Here is a 16,603-nt window from a genome sequence, read left to right on the forward strand (position 1 = left end):
CCTGGAAGTGACAAATGCAACATTTAGAACAAGACAGGAGACAAGAGAGCATGATAAATAAGAAGAAAGGGAAATTCCACTAAGAAATTGATCATGAATACATTATTAAGTATTCAGTATCATTGTCAACAAAATCACCTTGCAGTTGTAAACACAAAGCAGCAAAGCAATGTGATACAATTTGAACACGCACACAGACACATGCACACATGCACATGCATCCACGTACATGAGCATGCATGCACGTACATGCACACATGCACGTAACACACACACACACACATCATCATTATTGTCAATTCTGATGAGAGAGCAGTGCCTGTATTTCTTTAACTATATCAAGCTGTCAAGTTAATATTTTATGTTTCAATTCAATTTGGCGATAATCAGGTAGCTAATGACACCAAATAACAACAACTACAGTTATACAGTTGCAGCCGGTTTAGCCACATATTTCACAAGGAATATTTTCACATATTTCACAAGTTTGCAATCCAGCTACTGCGTGATCAATGCATTCCTTATCCCCAATAGGAAGTCGCAGTGGCTTGCATCAGCAATTTCTTCTGCACTGCCACCACTCTAAATGGAATGGTATGCAATATCACACTGGAAACAGCATTCACATCCAAGGCTGTTTTCCAAGCTATGATTTATACAAAGATAGTTTTTTCCCCCTCCTCTATACAAACATATCACTCGGCTCTGCGGATCTGGAGTGCTGGCATTTCCATTTAAGAACTCAATCCTAGATGTGTTTGATTAAACGTTGCCAAAGAGAACTCTCAAAGTCAACTAGAAACAGAGCCACTGCTACTTAATTACAGTTAAGGGTAGCACTTTATCTGACAGTACTGATGCTAAGGAAGCTCTTTCTTTTTTATGTTTTATTAAGGGAACTCTTTCTTTCATAATGCGGCACAGTAAAATGGCACAGTAAAAGTGTCATATGTAAGAAATGCATGTGCAAATAACGCTTCTAATTTCCCATAACCCGAAAACACAAAACACTTCCCTAAACAGCTATACAACAAATTACCTCAAAACAACCCCTACATGTTAGAAACTACCCAAAACAGTTACTGCAAACAACTTCAATACCAGAGAAGACCCCAAAATACTAGAAACCAAAGGTAACAGACACCCCAGACTACCTCAAACATCCCAAAAATACCAGCTACTCCAAGCTCTTTTGGATGTTTTGGGGTATGCTGTGTTATTTTTTTGCATAGTTTTGTGGTAGCTGTTTTGAGTAGTGTCTGGTATGGGGTTGTTTGGAGTTAGCTGTGGTAATTTGGGGTAAATAGTAGTAGTAGGACCTACTTAAAATAGTAGAACCTACTTAAGTATATTTGAACAATTACATTTACTTTTGATACTTATTTAGCACCAAATACTTTTAGATCTTTACTCAAGTAGAATTTTATTGGGTGACTTTCACTTTTACTTGAGTCATTTTCTATGACAATTGGATACTTTTTCCACCAGGTTGCCATAGATTCTGATTCAAAAACACATTGAGTGAGCTCTCTATCTAGAGCATGAAATTCACTTCTTATTCAGAATTTAACAGAGGTTAAAGGGACATTTTGCTCCAAAATCTAATTTAGTCCAATGTTTTCAGAACTCAAAAGTAGTCTAATGTCAAAATTAATCCATGTCCAGTTATAGAGTTGACGTCAGAAGTTTACATACACTTAGGTTGGAGTCATTAAAACTCGTTTTTCAACCACTCCACAAATTTATTGATAACAAAATATAGTTTTGGCAAGTCGGTTAGGACATTTACTTTGTGCATGACGCAAGTAATTTTTCCAACAATTGTTTACAGACAGATTATTTCACTTATAATTCACTGTATCACAATTCCAGTGGGTCAGAACATTAAATACACTAAGATGATTGTGCCTTTAAACAGCTTGGGAAATACCAGAAAATTATGTAATGGTTTTAGAAGCTTCTGATAGGCTAAATGACATTATTTGTGTCAATTGTGTCAATTGGAGGTGTAGCTGTATTTCAAGGCTTACGTTCAAACTCAGTGCCTCTTTGCTTGACATCATGGCAAAATCAAAAGCAATCAGCAAAGACCTCAGAAAAAATTTGTAGACCTCCACAAGTCTGGTTCATCCTTCGGATGACGGTACCACGTTCATCTGTACGAACAATAGTACGCAAGTATAAACACCATGGGACCGCGCAGCTGTCATCCCGCTCAGGAAGGAGATGCAATTCTGTCTCCTTGATATGAGCATAAAAGTGCAAATCAATCCCAGAACAACAGCAAAAGACCTTGTGAAGATGCTGGAGGAAACAGGTACAAAAGTATCTATATCCACAGTAAAACGAGTCCTATGTCGACATAACCTGAAAGGCCGCTCAGCAAGGAAGAAGCCACTAATCCAAAACCGCCATAAAAAAGCCAGACTGCGGTTTTCAACTGCACATGAGGACATTGATCATACTTTTTGGAGAAATGTCTTCTGGTCTGATGAAACAAAAATAAAACTGTTTGGCCATAATGACCATGCTGCAGGAGGGACTGGTGCACTTCACAAAATAGATGGCATCACGAGGATAGAAAATTATGTGGATATATTGAAGCAACATCTCAAGACATCAGTCAGGAAGTTAAAGCTTGGTGGCAAATGGGTCTTCCAAATGGACAATGACCCTAAGCTTACTTCCAAATTTGTGCCAAAATGGCTTAAAGACAACAAAGTCAAGGTATTGGAGTGGTCAGCACAAAGCCCTGACCTCAATTCTATAGAAGATTTGTGTGCGTAACTGAAAAAGCATGTGCGAGCAAGGAGGCCTACAAACCTGACTCAGTTACACCAGCTCCGTCAGGAGGAATGGGCCAACATTCACCCAACTTATTGTGGGAAGCTTGTGGAAGGCTACCTGAAACGTTTGACCCAAGTTAAACTATTTAAAGGCAAATACCAAATACTAATTGAGTGTACTTCTGACCCACTGGGAATGTGATGAAAGACATTTAAAGCTGAAATAAATCATTCTCTCTACTATTATTCTGACATTTCACATTCTTAAACTAAAGTGGTGATCCTAACTGACCTAAGACAGGGCATTGTTACTAGGATTAAATGTCAGGAATTGTGAAAAACTGAGTTAAAATGTATTTGGCTAAGCTGTATGTAAACTTCCGACTTTTATGCCAAAATCCAAAATTAATGGTAAATATAAGTACCATATAATTTGCAGATGTGCTTATATTTTCCACTAATTTGCATTTAAGACATTTGGATATACATGACATATGGCCGGAGATGTGGACTCTTCTTTAAGATATGTTGTACTATATCGCATTAACTGGGACTAACAGACTCTATTTTAAGGTCTCCAAAGCTAGTCAGTCACCTCTTAATTAATCTTGGTTACCAATAAGTGAAATATCCGTAAAATTGTCACTTCCTACATGTGAACCTGTCCACAAGAGATGAGTCACCCCTCAACGCTGGTACTTTGAAATAAAGCATATTTTTGTATTTCCTAAGAAGTGCTTACTCTTCACAGCCATGCTTTGATATTTAAGTGTTCAAGCCAGAAGCCAACCTGAAGCTAGCCTGAAGCCAACCAGAAGCCAGCCAGAAGCTAGCCATTTTACTGGCTAACTTTAGTATTCAGCTAACCACGGTTTGTGGTCATCAGCAATCCTTTAGCTCGAAAAGCTATCGCCAGTTTTGTACAACGCGACTCAGACCAGAACATACTGGACCTATTTTTTTCTCAATATTCCCGGATTTCAACCGCAAGCTCTGGACATTTACACCTGGATCTCGCAGCTAGCTAGCTGCTATCTGTGTGACTATTGGCTTACGTCGATCCCGGAGCAAACATCAATTATTCCGGAGCTAGCCAGCTGAAGAGTTCCATCAGCCACTCCTGGGCTACAATCACCTATCCGGACCCGTTTTACTGCCGATGCGGAGCCCCACCGGGCCTTCACGACTGGAATACCAACGTTATCTGCCCGAGGGAGTTATCCAACTGGCCCCTCCGTCGCGACGTTACCTGAACGCCCATCTGCAGCCCGCTAATCGTTAGCTGTCTTATCGGCTGCTATTTGAATAGGTCTATCGGACAATTTTTCTTGGGTCACTATATTGAAAATTGGATTGATCCCCTCTACCACACGGAACCCCACTAATCTACCGACGGAAACGCATAAGGTGGCTAAAAACAGACCTCCATCCTATGCTAGCTTGCTACCAATGGCCTGGCTAGCTGTCTGCATCGCCGTTACCCCAACCAACCTCACTACAATGATTTCAATGATGGTTTCAATGATGTTTCTAGAGACAATATCTCTCTTATCATCACTCAATACCTAGGTTAACCTCCACTGTATTCACATTCTACCATACCTTTGTCTGTATATTATACCTTGAAGCTATTTTATCGCCCCCAGAAACCTCCTTTTACTCTCTGTTCCGGACGTTCTAGACGACCAATTCTCATAGCTTTTAGCCGTACCCTTATCCTACTCCTCTGTTCCTCTGGTGATGTAGAGGTGAATCCAGGCCCTGCAGTGCCTAGCTCCACTCCTATTCCCCAGGCGCTCTCTTTTGATGACTTCTGTAACCGTAATAGCCATGGTTTCATGCATGTTAACATTAGAAGCCTCCTCCCTAAGTTTGTTTTATTCACTGCTTTAGCACACTCTGCCAACACGGATGTTCTAGCCGTGTCTGAATCCTGGCATAGGAAGACCACCAAAAATTCTGAAATCTACATCCCTAACTACAATATTTTCAGACAAGATAGAACGGCCAAAGGGGGCGATGTTGCAATCTACTGCAAAGATAGCCTGCAGAGTTCTGTCATACTATCCAGGTCTGTGCCCAAACAATTTGAACTTCTACTTTTAAAAATCCACCTCTCTAAAAACAAGTCTCTCGCCGTTGCCACCTGCTATAGACCACCCTCTGCCCCCAGCCGTGCTCTGGACACCATATGTGAACTGATTGCCCCCCATCTATCTTCAGAGCTCGTGCTGCTAGGCGACCTAACTGGAACATGCTTAACACCCCAGCCATCCTACAATCTAAGCTTGATGCCCTCAATCTCACACAAATGATCAATGAACCTAACAGGTACCATCCCAAAGCCGCAAACATGGGCACCCTCATATATATCATCCTAACCAACTTGCCCTCTAAATACACCTCTGCTGTTTTCAACCAAGATCTCAGCGATCACTGCCTCATCCTATGGCGTTCTGCATTAGCATTGAAAAGCCCCCGTGATATGCAACTTTTCAGGGAAGCTAGAAACCAATATACACAGGCAGTTAGAAAAGCCAAGGATAGCTTTTTCAAGCAGAAATTTGCCAAACTGCTACAGACCTATATCTATCCTACCTTGCCTTTCTAAGGTCTTCGAAAGCCAAGTCAACAAACAGATTACGAATCCCACCATACCTTCTGCGTTATGCAATATGGTTTCAGAGCTGGTCATGGGTGCACCTCAGCCACGCTCAAGGTCCTAAACGATATCTTAACCGCCATCGATAAGAAACAATACTGTGCAGCTGTATTCATTGACCAGGCCAAGGCATTCAACTGTGTCAATCTCCACATCCTCATCGGCAGACTCGATAGCCTTGGTTTCTCAAATGATTGCCTCGCCTGGTTCACCAACTACTTTTCTGATAAAGTTCAGTGTGTCAAATCGGAGGGCCTGTTGTCCGGGCCTCTGGCAGTCTCTATGGGGGTGCCACAGGGTTCAATTCTTGGACCGACTCTCTGCTCTGTATGCATCAATGATGATGCTCTTGCTGCTGGTGAGTTTCTGATCCACCTCTACGCAGACGACACCATTCTGTATACTTCTGGCCCTTCTTTGGACAATGTGTTAACAACCCTCCAGAAAAGCTTCTATGCCATACAAACTCTCCTTCCGTGGCCTCCAATTGCTCTTAAATACAAGTAAAACTAAATGCATGCTCTTCAACCGATCGCTGCCTGCACCTACCCGCCTGTCCAACACCACTACTCTGGACGGCTCTGACTGAGAATACGTGGACAACTACAAATACTTAGGTGTCTGGTTAGACTGTAAACTCTCCTTCCAGATCCATATCAAACATCTCCAATCCAAAGTTAAATCTAGAATTGGCTTCCTATTTCGCAACAAAGCATCCTTCACTCATGCTGCCAAACATAACCTTGTAAAACTGACCATCCTACCAATCCTCGACTTTGGTGATGTCATTTACAAAATAGCCTCCAATACCCTACTCAACAAATTGGATGCAGTCTATTACAGTGCAATCCGTTTTGTCACCAAAGCCCCATATACTACCCACCATTGCGACCTGTACGCTCTCGTTGGCTGGCCCTCACTTCATACTTGTCCCCAAACCCACTGGCTCCATGTCATCTACAAGACCCTGCTAGGTAAAGTCCCCCCTTATCTCAGCTCGCTGGTCACCATAGCATCTCCCACCTGTAGCACACGCTCCAGCAGGTATATCTCTCTAGTCACCCCCAAAACCAATTATTTCTTTGGCCGCCTCTCCTTCCAGTTCTCTGCTGCCAATGACTGGAACGAACTACAAAAATCTCTGAAACTGGAAACACTTATCTCCCTCACTAGCTTTAAGCACCAACTGTCAGAGCAGCTCACAGATTACTGCACCTGTACATAGCCCACCTATAATTTAGCCCAAACAACTACCTCTTTCCCTACGGTATCTATTTTATTTATTTGTTTATTTTGCTCCTTTGCACCCCATTATTTTTATTTCTACTTTGCACATTCTTCCATTGCAAAACTACCATTCCAGTGTTTTACTTGCTATATTGTATTTACTTTGTCACCATGGCCTTTTTTGCCTTTACCTCCCTTCCCACCTCATTTGCTCACATCGTATATAGACTTGTTTATACTGTATTATTGACTGTATGTTTGTTTTACTCCATGTGTAACTCTGTGTCGTTGTATCTGTCGAACTGCTTTGCTTTATCTTGGCCAGGTCGCAATTGTAAATGAGAACTTGTTCTCAACTTGCCTACCTGGTTAAATAAAGGTGAAATACATTTTTTTTTTTACTTTCGTGATAGTGATGGCCAGAGTGCTGTAAAAAGGATTTGATTGGTTGGTAACACCTTAACAACTTGCATCAAACTCATCAACATTGATGTCAATGTATCAATTAATTATTCAGGTTGAAACTCACATTTGTAATTGCTTAAATTTATCATACCACTGAAATGGTTCTGAACAAAATGTTTATGTACTTTGAAATTACAAAAATATACTGGATGTTTTGACGAGTTAATTTTGCACTTACAGTTTCAGGCACAGCATTATGGCAAATACAGCAAATTTCATCATGAAAGCAGACTTCCAGACCTATAAATATGTATATTTTTAAACGTATTCATAAATTCATCGTCTTTATTTCATTGTCTTGTTAACATATAACCTTATACTGTTGATGTATGTTTTTATATACTGTATTCTTTATATTTTCATAAATCATTTCAGTTTGACATGAAAAAAAAGCCTTTCGTGAACTAACAACTTTATTAACTTTATTAAGGAAAAATGTATATACCATGACAGTAATGTGTGGTTGTCCCACATAGCTATCATAAGGTGAAAGCACAAACTGTATGACATCCTACACCGGCCAAACCCGGACGACACTGGGCCAGTTGTGCACTGCCCTATGGGACTCCCAATCACAGCTGGTTGTGATACAGCCTGGATTCAAACCAGCGTGTCTGTGATGCCTCATGCACTGAGATGCAGTGCCCTAGACCGGTTGAATTTACCTTGACTTAGCAATAGAATCTCTAGAATTATGCTGGGGAGAACAGGTTCATGGTAATGACTGGGGTGGAATTAGTGGAATGGTAAATACATCAAACTCATGGTTTCCAGGTGTTTGATGCCATTCCTATTGCTCTGTTCCAGCCATTATTCGGAGCCGTTCTCCCCTCAGCAGCCTCCTGTGTTTGACAGTCAGATGAAAACATCATGACCTGTTGGTTGCATTTATGCCACAATAAAATGTAATACTTAAAAAAAAAAAGCTTAATCTTTATGCAGCCTCGGTGCTGCAGGGACCGGGGCTGCAAGGCTGGGACCAGACCAAGTTTTTAAAGAAGCAGAAGGTGGTGGTAAATCTGGAGAAAGTTTGGAAAGCCACAGCCAAGGAGGCAAAAAGGAAGTTGAAACTAATGTAGTCACTGGAATATCAATTGTGTACAATGTACACAATAACTGTACATTGTTTATTTGAGCTGTTAATCATTTTGATTGAGTAACTGTGTATAGAAAGGGCCATGCAGATAATGATACTATAGGTAATTGCTTTGTATGTCAAGTTATTTTAAGGTAAAATCATGATACCATTTACAGTGAAGTTTCTGTCAGTGTTGATATTGTCTTTGGCAACTTTTTATGTGTAAATGTGGGATGGGGTGGTCTAGCGGTTAAGGCTGCTACCTTTAGCGTACACATACACTGTGTCAGCGTGGGTTTGAATGCAGCCCACGCTCTTCTTGTACAAACTTGGCCTTTCCTGTCTTTCTCTCAATGTTTTTATCCCCCAATAAAGAACAATACATTTTTTAAAGAAATGTATTATACACACTACTCACCTCCTCACTTGAAGAGCGCTTCCCAATGATATGCTGATGGCCGTGCTCATACTCAGCCTTCAAAAGCAAACAATAAGACAACAAATGTATGTACATATCGATGTAATATACTAACTTTAAGTCTAAAATAGTATTTGCACCAGCATTTCATAAGCATGGTTTACCAAAGCAATAGAGAAACATCACAAATCCAAGTAGAAAATGAGTAGAGTATAAACATAAACTGTATTACTTTATCAATCCATCTATTCCCAACAAATAACAGATTATGTTGTATGTATAATCTACTACACATTTAGCGAGTGTATAACAATGACTTTAATCTGAACAAAGTGTTAGAATTGTTAGTATGTCCATGTCAGGGTTAAAAACCTTCTCAGTGCCTCTGTATGTGCTAGCACACTCATCAATACACAGACAATATACAGTGTTTCTCAGCCAATCACAAATACCTAATGAAGCCTACATGTGTTGCAATGAAGGATGTTATATGTTGTCTGGCTGTTCCATGCAATGTTGGGCAAACAAATTAGCCTCTTGCCACTGCTATGTATCAAATCAGGAAATTATGTCCCGTCTGCTGTTAATTCCAGAACAATATACACTGCTCAAAAAAATAAAGGGAACACTTAAACAACACAATGTAACTCCAAGTCAATCACACTTCTTTGAAATCAAACTGTCCACTTAGGAAGCAACACTGATTGACAATAAATTTCACATGCTGTTGTGCAAATGGAATAGACAACAGGTGGAAATTATAGGCAATTAGCAAGACACCCCCAATAAAGGAGTGGTTCTGCAGGTGGGGACCACAGACCACTTCTCAGTTCCTATGCTTCCTGGCTGATGTTTTGGTCACTTTTGAATGCTGGCGGTGCTTTCACTCTCGTGGTAGCATGAGACGGAGTCTACAACCCACACAAGTGGCTCAGGTAGTGCAGCTCATCCAGGATGGTACATCAATGCGAGCTGTGGCAAGAAGGTTTGCTGTGTCTGTCAGCGTAGTGTCCAGAGCATGGAGGCGCTACCAGGAGACAGGCCAGTACATCAGGAGACGTGGAGGAGGCCGTAGGAGGGCAACAACCCAGCAGCAGGACTGCTACCTCCGCCTTTGTGCAAGGAGTAGCAGGAGGAGCACTGCCAGGGCACTGCAAAATGACCTCCAGCAGGCCACAAATGTGCATGTGTCTGCTCAAACGGTCAGAAACAAACTCCATGAGGGTGGTATGAGGGCCCGATGTCCACAGGTGGGGGTTGTGCTTACAGCCCAACACCGTGCAGGACATTTTTCATTTGCCAGAGAACACCAAGATTGGCAAATTCGCCACTTGCGCCCTGTGCTCTTCACAGATGAAAGCAGGTTCACACTGAGCACATGTGACAGACGTGACAGTCTGGAGACGCAGTGGAGAACGTTCTGCTGCCTGCAACATCCTCCAGCATGACCGGTTTGGCGGAGGGTCAGTTATGGTGTGGGGTGGCATTTCTTTGGGGGGCCGCACAGCGCTCCATGTGCTCGCCAGAGGTAGCCTGACTGCCATTAGGTACCGAGATAAGATCCTCAGACCCCTTGTGAGACCATATGCTGGTGCGGTTGGCCCTGGGTTCCTCCTAATGCAAGACAATGCTAGACCTCATGTGGCTGGAGTGTGTCAGCAGTTCCTGCAAGAGGAAGGCATTGCTGCTATGGACTGGCCTGCCCGTTCCCCAGACCTGAATCCAATTGAGCACATCTGGGACATCATGTCTCGCTCCATCCACCAACGCCACGTTGCACCACAGACTGTCCAGGAGTTGGCGGATGCTTTAGTCAAGGTCTGGGAGGAGATCCCTCAGGAGACCATCCGCCACCTCATCAGGAGCATGCCCATGCGTTGTAGGTAGGTCATACAGGCACGTGGAGGCCACACACACTACTGAGCCTCATTTTGACTTGTTTTAAGGACATGACATCAAAGTTGGATCAGCCTGTAGTGTGGTTTTCCACTTTAATTTTGAGTGTGACTCCAAATCCAGACCTCCATGGGTTGATAAATTTGATTTCTATTGATAATTTTTGTGTGATTTTGTTGTCAGCACATTCAACTATGTAAAGAAAAAAGTATTTAATAAGAATATTTCATTCATTCAGATCTAGGATGTGTTTTTTTAGTGTTCCCTTTATTTTTTTGAGCAGTGTATATTCCACATCTACATTTTTGGCAATAACAATCTCCGTGTGTAACCTTATTACCTCTGACCGGGAAGTGTCAGTGAGTCATAGAGCAGCAAATAGGGGTCTCCCAGGAAAATCTACACACAGTACTCCATAATGACAAAGTAAAAACAGTTTTTTAGAAATGTTTGCAAATTTATTACAAAAAAAAGAGAGCTAGCTTATTTACATAAGTATTTAGACCATTTGCTATGAGACTCGAAATTGAGCTCAGGTGCATCCTGTTTCCATTAATCATCCTTGGGATGTTTCTACAAATTGATTGGAGTCCACCTGTGGTAAATTAAATTGACTGGCTATGATTTTGAAAGACACACACCTGTCCCACAGTTGACAGTGTATGTCAGAGCAAAACCAGGCCATGAGGTTGAAGGAATTGTCCGTAGAGCTCCGAGACAGGGTTGTGTAGAGGCACAGATTGGGGGAGGAGTACCAAAACATTTATGCAGCATTGAAGGTCCCCAAGAACACAGTGGCCTCCATCATTCTTAAATGGAATAAGTTTGGAACCACCAAGACTCTTCCTAGAGCTGGACGCCCGGCCAAACTGAGCAATCGAGGGAGAAGTGCCTTGGTCAGGGAGGTGACCAAGAAAAAGCTGGTCACTCTGACAGAGCTGCAGAGTTCCTCTGTGGAGATGGGATAACCTTCCAGGAGGACAACCATCTCTGCAGCACTCCACCAATCAGGCCTTTATGGTAGAGAGGCCAGACGGAAGCCACTCCTCAGTAAAAGGCACATGACATCCCGCTTGGCCAAAAATCACCTAAAGTACTCTGACCATGAGAAACAAGATTCTCTGTTCTGATGAAACCAATACTGAACTCTTTGGCATGAATGCCAAGCATCATGTCTGTAGGAAACCAGGCACCATCCATACAGTGAAGCATGGTGGTGGCAGAGTCATGTTGTGGGTAAGTTTTTCAGTGGCAGGGACTGGGAGACTAGTCAGGATCGAGTGAAAGATGAATGGAGCAAAGTACAAAGAGTTTCTTGATGAAAACCTGCTCCAGAGCACTCAGGACCTCACACTGGGGCGAAGGTTCACCTTCCAACAAGACAACAACCCTAAGCACACACACAAGACAACGCAGGAGTGGCTTCAGGACAAGTCTCTGAATGTCCTTGAGTGGCCCAGCCAAAGCCCGGACTTGAACCCAATCTAACATATCTTAAGAGACCTGAAAATTGCTGTGCAGCAACGCTCCCCAACCAACCTGACAGGGCTTGAGAGGATCTGCAGAGAAGAATGGGAGAAACTATTAAATATAGGTGTGCCAAGATTGTGGCGTCATACCCAAGAAGACTTGAGGCTGTAATCACTGCCAAAGGTGCTTCAACAAAGTACTGAATAAAGGGTCTGAATACTTATATAAATGTAATATTTCAGTTTTTTTTTATTATACATTTGCAAAAAATCCTATTAACTGGTTTTTGCTTTGGCATTATGGGTTATTGTGTGTAGATTGATGAGGGGGGATGTTAAAAACAAATACATTTTAGAATAAGGCTGTAACGTAACAACATGTGGAAAAGGTCAAGGGGTCTGAATACTTTCCGAATGCACCGTATATACAGTCCTCTAGCATAAAAGATTCAAGTGTTCAAAAGCAACTGTCAGTCAGCATGCAACCAAGTTTGATTTTCTATTAATATTGCAAGACAGTTAAGAGTTTTTATTTCAAATCACAATATTTGAGGAATTTACTGTAGAACGTCGGATATTGATTGAATTCGCATCAAGAACCATACAAAAATCAACATGTTAAAGCATATTAAACAGGGAAATTGTATACTTGGCTACTATTAAGTGTTGTTACTTTCTCAGTGCTAGGGAAAGATATCTACAGTACCTGACTTCATACTGAAGTTATAGAGTAGAGGTTCACAAACGTTTTATGTTATAACCCATTTTCAAAGTGTCTGTCAACACGGTCCAAATAGACAACAACATATGTTGTTATCTGCAACCCAAGAGGAACTGGTAGTGGGTCTTGACCCCTTTTTGTAAACACCAAATACCCTGGAATTTATAAGGATTTCAGACGTTTTGTTGATTTCATACTTGTGTTAGGACTTTGAAGTAAACAAGGTGGAGGAATGGGAGTCAGAGTTTTCTCTCTGCTTCCTCTGGCGACGGCCATCTCATTTCCCACCCGCTTCCGAGGCTGGGGTGATGGCAGCTGGGGTGATGGCAGCTGGGGAGGTGGCAGCTGGGGTGGCGGGAGCTGCAGCAGGAGTGGCAGTCAGGGCGGAGTTACTTTGGGGAGGCTAGGAGTAAGGGAAGCATGATGGGTACTGAGGCTGCTGATAGGGGTAAAACACCCAAAAATCACCCCCAAAACCCCTGAACCTGTCGAGAGAGAGAGAGAGAGAGAGAGAGAGAGAGAGAGAGAGAGAGAGAGAGAGAGAGAGAGAGAGAGAGAGAAAGAGTGAAAGAGAAATAGAGCAGTGGAAGCAGGTGGGGTTAGAAAATGAGGAGGATGGGAGACCCACGGTATAGGCGCGGAACTCACAGACACCAAAAAGTGTGTTTCAAAAATCATCAAAGACTAATTATTTTAACCTAAAGCATTTAATATTGATATTTATAGTACAATATTATGGGGAAGGGGAATGAGAGGGCTACTTACACAGTGTTGGAATGGTATCACAGCAGTGATTGAATGAGGGTATGAGACATGAGTTGTGGTGTTCAGAGGCTTGACCAGTGTGGGACAGGATTTTACAGGGAAGACAGGAAAAAACAACACGACACTACACAGTTAGACAAAAGAGCTAAGAATAAGTTAGTCCAAGCATGGAGTAAAATCTTTGATGTGTAATAATAATGTGATTGTGTATGTGATTGAGTCTACATATGGTAATGGGAGAAAATTGATAGGGGTACTGTACTCACAGTGCTTGGAACAGTCAATGTGCCAGTGGATGAGCGGGCCCATGAGACGTTGTTGCTTCAGTTCATGTCAGGAGAAAGTTGACAATGGTAGTGGAGTGGAATAGTCATGACTTCTTAATCAGGGAACATGAGGGGACTTACTGTAGCTGTAAATACAAATAGCAGATATATTACATTACAGCTGCGCCATCGTAGGTTTGTATTAGAGGTCGACCAATTATGATTTTTCAACGCCGATACCGATACCGATTATTGGAGGACCCCAAAAAATTATGCAAAAACAAAGTGTTGGAGAAGAAAGTAGAAGTGCAATATGTGCCATGTAAAAAAGCTAACGTTTAAGTTCCTTGCTCAGAACTTGAGAACATATGAAAGCTGGTGGTTCCTTTTAACATGAGATTTCAATATTCCAAGGTAAGAGGTTTTAGGTTGAAGTTAATATAGTATTTATAGGACTATTTCTCTTTATACCATTTGTATTTCATATACCTTTCGAACCAGCAACACATCGACAACAGCCACCCTCGAAGCATCGTTACCCATCGCTCCACAAAAGCCGTGGCCCTTGCAGAGCAAGGGGAACAACTACTACAAGTCTCAGAGCGAGCGACGTTTGAAACGCTATTAGTCCGCTCCCCGCTAACTAGCTAGCCATTTCACATCGGTTACACTAGCCTAATCTCGGGAGTTGATAGTCTTGAAGTCATAAACAGCTCAATGCTTGAAGCACAGCGAAGAGCTGCTGGCAAACTCACAAAAGTGCTGTTTGAATGAATGCTTACGAGCCTGCTGCTGCCTACCACCGCTCTGACTGCTCTATCAAATATCAAATCATAGACTTAATTATAACATAATAACACACAGAAATACGAGCCTTTGGTCATTAATATGGTCGAATCCGGAAACTATCATTTCGAAAACAAAAGTTTATTATTTCAGTGAAATACGGAACCTTTCCGTATTTTATCTAACGGGTGGCATCCCTAAGTCTAAATATTGCTGTTACATTGTACAACCTTCAATGTTATGTCATGTCGTAAAATTCTGCCAAATTAGTTCGCAACGAGCCAGGCGGCCTGTTTCATATACCCTGACTCTGCGTGTAATGAACGCAAGAGAAGTGACACAATTTCACCTGGTTAATATTGCCTGCTAACCTGAATTTCTTTTAGCTAAATATGCAGGTTTAATAATATATACTTCTGTGTATTAATTTTAAGAAGTTGGCTGTCTTTGTTAGGAAGAAATAGTCTTCACACAGTTCGCAATGAGCCAGGCGTCCCAAACTGCTGCATATACCCTGACTCTGTTGCAAGAGAAGTGACACAAATTACCTAGTTTAAAGAAATTCATGTTAGAAGGCAATATTAACTAAATATGCAGGTTTAAAAATATATACTTGTGTATGTTTATGGTTAGGTACACGTTGGAGCAACGACGTCCTTTTCCGTAAATGCGCACAGCATCGATTATATGCAATGCAGGACACGCTAGATAAACTAGTAATATCATCAACCATGTATAGTTAACTAGTGATTATGATTGATTGATTGTTTTTAATAAGATAAGTTTAATGCTAGCTAGCAACTTACCTTTGCTTCTTACTGCATTCGCATATCAAGCAGGCTCCTCGTGGAGTGCAATGAGAGGCAGGTGGTTAGAGCGTTGGACTAGTTAACTGTAAGGTTGCAAGATTGAATCTCCGAGCTGACAAGGTAAAAATCTGTCGTTCTGCCCCTGAACAAGGCAGTTAACCCACCATTCCTAGGCCGTCATTGAAAATAAGAACGTGTTCTTAACTGACTTGCCTAGTTAAATAAAGGTGTAAAAAAAAAAAAATAATAATAATAATAATCGGCCAAATTGGTGTCCAAAAATACAGATTTCCAATTGTTATGAAAACTTGAAATCGACCCTAATTCATCGGCCATTCCGATTAATCGGTCGACCTCTAGTTTGGATGAAGAGTTTCTCTAGGGGCTCCCGTGTGGCGTACTGGATTAAGACACTGCATCTCAGTGCAAGAGGTATCACTGCAGTACCTGCTTCAAATCAAGGCTGCATCACATTTGGCCATGATTGGGCCCAGCGTTGGCTAGGGTAGGCCATCATTGTAAATAAGAATTTGTTGTTAACTGATTTGACTAGTTAAATAAAATATCAGGTAAACTCCGACTGTGAATCTCGCCCACTTGACACATCAAAGTAACCCAAGAAACGTTCCTGAATAAAGCCTTGATCATCCACATACAGTTGAAGTCAGAAGTTTACATACTGTACACCTTAGCCAAATACATTTAAACGCCGTTTTCCACAATTCCTGACATTTAATAATTCCTTTCATCACATTTCCTTCCACAAGCTTCCCACAATAAGTTGGGTGAATTCTGGCCCATTCCTCCTGACAGAGCTGGTGTAACTGAGTCAGGTTTGTAGGCCTCCTTGCTCGCACACGCTTTTTCAATTCTGCCCCACAAATTATCTATAGGATTGAGGTCAGGGCTTTGTGGTGGCCACTCCAATACCTTGACTTTGTTTTCCTTAAGCCATTTTGCCACAACTTTGGAAGTATGCTTGGGGTCATTGTCCATTTGGAAGACCCATTTGCGACCAAGCTTTAACTTCCTGGCTGACGTCTTGAGATGTTACTTCAATATATCCACATAATTTTCTATCCTCATGATGCCATCTATTTTGTGAAGTGCACCAATCCCTCCTGCAGCAGAGCACCCCCACAACATGACGCTGCCACCCCTGTGCTTCACGGTTGGGATGGTGTTCTTCGCCTTGCAAGCCTCCCCCTTTTTCCTCCAAACATAATGATGGTAAAGGCCATCATAATCACTAGTT

The sequence above is a fragment of the Oncorhynchus clarkii genome, chromosome 19 (genome assembly GCF_045791955.1).
Source record: "Oncorhynchus clarkii lewisi isolate Uvic-CL-2024 chromosome 19, UVic_Ocla_1.0, whole genome shotgun sequence".
NCBI classification, from domain to species: Eukaryota; Metazoa; Chordata; class Actinopteri; order Salmoniformes; family Salmonidae; genus Oncorhynchus; species Oncorhynchus clarkii.